Here is a 4206-nt window from a genome sequence, read left to right as displayed (position 1 = left end):
GGTTGGCATCTGTGTTGGCCGGGGGACAAACCCATCAGATCAGTCTGATTTTGCATCAAGGTTGTCAAATTGGTGAAATATCTGCACACTTGGTGCCCATGTTCAGATGAGAGGATCTCTCTGTAAATAGCCAGCTGAAGGCTCTGAATGTACAAGTGGTATCTGTGCCATTTACCCAGCAGTCCCTAGTGCCCCCTTACTATTATAGTGTCCTTTCAAACCTCCTGTGGCAATCCCAGAATCCTTTGCCAGACATGGGTTGGACAGGGCCAGCGGGACACCAGGAAAAAACCTGGTGGGCCCTGTCAACCCAGACTCAATCCTCATTTTTGCTCTATTATACAAAGGATACAACTGCTGTGGTCAGTGACCCCTATTTGAAAAACACAGAAGAAGAAGGCAAATAATTAAAAAGACTTTAAAAAATAAATAATGAAGACCAATTGAAAAGTTGCTTAGAATTGGGCATTCTATAACATATCAAAAGTCCCTTTACTGAATGGAATTTTGTGTGCGACTGTGGTGCAGTTACTAAATGCCCCCCTAATAGCATGCTTATAAAGAAAATTCTCAGAAGTGTAAATGTTGTATATAGCTTCTCCTATACTGGAATGGGTGTATAGAGAAGTACTGGGTGCCACATGAGCAGTAATATAACACCATTGGCAGAAATAATGCAAAGGATTGTGGGAGTATGACCCTGACCAAGCTGTCTTCTGGTCCCCCCGTGATTCTCACACTCTTTTTTGAAGCCTCTGGGTATTTCAGGTTATACACCTAGCGCTGGCCCTGGCCCTGTGTATCCGCTAATAAGGGCCATTAATGTGCTCCGGGGAGAGAGTCATGGCCGGCCAGGAAGGAAGCCAAACAGTTAAGTAGAAAACAATTAGCCTGAGTGAATATGAATGGTTCAGCTGCCAAGTGGTGCATTTTTCCAGGATGGAGGGAAGCTTGGAGAATTACTCAGTGGGCTGGAAAACATGTTAATCGTTGGGTTAAGGGGATGATTAAGGAAATAATAGGTCCATTATTAGATTAATGGGTGACCAGTAGAACAAGGAGAAGCCAGGGGAACAAAACAAAGGGGTCATTAATATATGCCCCCTGCAGGCGCATTAAGTTTTGAAAAATCTCAGAGCACTTGGGCCAAGGGTATATCTGCCCATATGTCTGCCCAAAGTATATCTGCCCAAGGGTATATCTGCCCATATATCTGCCCAAAGTTATATTTGCCCAAGGGTATATCTGCCCATATATCTGCCCAAGGGTATATCTGCCCAAAGTTATATCTGCCCAAGGGTATATCTGCCCAAGGGTATATCTGCCCAAAGTTATATCTGCCCAAGGGTATATCTGCCCAAAGTTATATCTGCCCAAGGGTATATCTGCCCAAAGTTATATCTGCCCAAGGGTATATCTGCCCATAGGTATATCTGCATAAAAAAGTCAGCGCATTTTGTAGAGCACAGTGAGGGCAGGCGTAACAAAGTGTCAGTAAATGAAGCCTTTGCTGATTACGCCAGTTACACATCTATAATACTAACAGCATAAACAGTGCTAATATCATAAAATCTAAAAAAAGGGTATATCTGCCCATATATCTGCCCAAAGTTATATCTGCCCAAGGGTATATTTGCCCATAGGTATATCTGCCCATATATCTGCCCATAGGTATATCTGCCCATATATCTGCCCAAGGGTAATCTGCATAAAAAAGTCAGCGCATTTTGTAGAGCACAGTGAGGGCAGGCATAACAAAGTGTCAGTAAATGAAGCCTTTGCTGATTACGCCAGTTACACATCTATAATACTAACAGCATAAACAGCATAAACAGTGCTAATATCATAAAATTGCATTAGTTCTCAGAACAGCACTTGTTTCTTGCACAGTCATCTTGTTTTTATATTATTTGTTTCTGGATACTTTGCCACAGCTGTGGGCAGGTATATGGGTGTATACTATTTTGGTTATAATGGGGCAAAGACGTTTATCAGTTTAATATCAGTTAATAAAGCTGTGGCCGACCTTTTCCTTGAATCTATTTAATATCACATGAATACCCCCACAGTCTGCAGGGAGTCGGGTACCTTTGCGGGTAGGATTTCTGGTGCAGGTATAGTAGAGTCCTGCATCAGGTCAGGTACTCACAGGATAGCCACAAAGCGGCCGGAATCTACTTGATGTTCCCACCATGCGGGTAACCCATGGGTACCGGACCCACTGCAGCAGGGAGGCCATTTAGGGGATGACAAATTAAAATCTACTTGTCACGATGTAAAGATGACTGACGTTTGACGGCACTTCTGGTTTATGTGATGTCACTTCCGTTCAGCGTGACGCTTACTGTGGGAATAGGTTGGAGTTTGCATGGGGATAAGTGGGTAAGCGGTGTGAGTCGGGCTTAGGGTAAGCGGGTACAGGTTGGGTGCAGGTCACTAAGGTATAGATACGGGTTGTTGGGTTGTGTTGTGGGTCTAATCTATTTATCTTATTTTATATTATATATATAATCTATAATCGTGCAAGAAAAAACATTCTGCCCCCACCCACTTCAAGTCACTTCTGCTTCATACAGCACCTCCTAATTAATGGCAGTCGCAGTGGGTCGCGGATAAGGCAGTTGCAGGGTCTGGTTCAGGTTTCAAGGACTGGTTCCACATAGGACTCTGCCCAGTAGGAAGGCTACTGTTTGTTATGCTGTATGCAAGTAAATGTACTTAAGTGTAATACAGTAAGTAAATATGTTCAGTGTAGATACCAAATGAATGATTCCCTCAAAGGGGCTGCAGGCAAATGTGTTGGAAAACCTGCCTGGCCACTGTCAATATTGCTTCTTCTGCCAGATACTGGGCTGTACCAAACCCCCAGCTCCGGGGGCCCGGATTCTCTGCATAGGCATTTTGCTCTGGTCCCACTGGGATATGTATGTGAGATCCAAAGGTGACATTTGGACATTTCCCTACACAACACTTGAATTCATAAATAAAAACCACAAATATTTAGATCAAGAGACTGTGACTGACGGTCAATAAAACATTGATTTTTCTGTGCAGTTAATTATCAGTATCAAATTGCTATTAAGCCTAAATAACCTTGTGTACATTTCCATTTCATTTTCGTTTTTTTTAGGAACACAGATATGGAAAGCAGCCCCAAGGCAAATGGAATCTGCCAAAGACATGAGTGTGTGTAGCGCAAGGTTGGTGTAGGACTTGCCATGCTGAATGCTGGTGGAGACAACACGTAAGCTCAGTATTTCCATCAGACCCTGCTGTTATGTCCCTGTTATAGGTACAGGCACAGGGTTCACTTAATCTGAACAAGTAAACCATTCACATTGCATTGGCCCTTTGAATCCCCGAAGGCCTACAGAGCAGTGGCAATACTATGGGGAGGATGGGGTGGAGCAAGGGGGCCCCCAAAAATGATTGTGTGTCTGCATGCTTCTAAAATTGTCCAGCTAATATTGGAAGAATGTTAAAGTATACAGTGGGGATGATGCAAAAGTTCCCTCTCCCCTGGGGATTTAGCCAGCTACCCTTGGTTATCCTTGGTTGTGCCTGTACCCTTATTAAATGGGCTTGTTTATCTGGCAGCGCATTGGGCATCTGGAGCAGATGGTACAGGAATTATTGATGAATGATATGAGATACAAGTTGAACACTCTCCATCCATCATCCCCTGGAACCAGTGCCATAGGCCGGAAATCCCCAACTACAGAAGAGCAAAAGTATAGGTAAGTCCCAGCTTGCGCATACACATGCCTGCCACCACTGCATAGTAAATCATTGATACCCAAATTGTACCCCAAAGTATTAACATTGTTTCAGAAATTGTTAGGAAATCTTTCTAAAGCTAACGAAATACATTGCCCTAAAATATTACCCTATAACTATAGCTCAGTCCAACTTTTTCAACAACAGACCAAATATCCAATAAAAACCAGTGTTCAGGGACACCTTAGGCCCTATTTGCAAAGCCAAACACGGCATGCATGCAATTAGCTATTTTTTGCACTTTGCATGCTGTATTTGCCTATCCAGTGCCGGCCGGGATGCCTGGGGCCCACCGGGTCTGTCAGCTCAAGGGGGCCCTGCAGTGCTGCACTTACTTGCTTAGTGGGGCCCCCCTGCAGTCAGTAAGCTGCAGACTTGGGAATTGTGGGGGAGGAGATGGAGTGCCTGCATCTTCTTTCCCCTACGCAG

General features: G+C 44.0%; 1 long non-coding RNA gene across 1 annotated transcript; it reads left to right on the top strand.

Annotated features, from left to right (window-relative positions):
- The first annotated feature begins 428 nt into the window (after positions 1–428).
- On the top strand, positions 429–3661 carry LOC101733500. The gene is made up of 3 exons (XR_004222460.1): positions 429–870; positions 3131–3244; positions 3598–3661. It is a non-coding gene; the product is annotated as an uncharacterized LOC101733500 (long non-coding RNA).
- Positions 3662–4206: the final 545 nt, after the last annotated feature.

This window comes from Xenopus tropicalis, chromosome 4 (genome assembly GCF_000004195.4).
Source record: "Xenopus tropicalis strain Nigerian chromosome 4, UCB_Xtro_10.0, whole genome shotgun sequence".
In the NCBI taxonomy this organism is placed as follows: Eukaryota; Metazoa; Chordata; class Amphibia; order Anura; family Pipidae; genus Xenopus; species Xenopus tropicalis.
The sequence above is the reverse complement of the archived record's forward strand: the minus strand, read 5'-3'. Positions and strand labels throughout refer to the sequence as shown.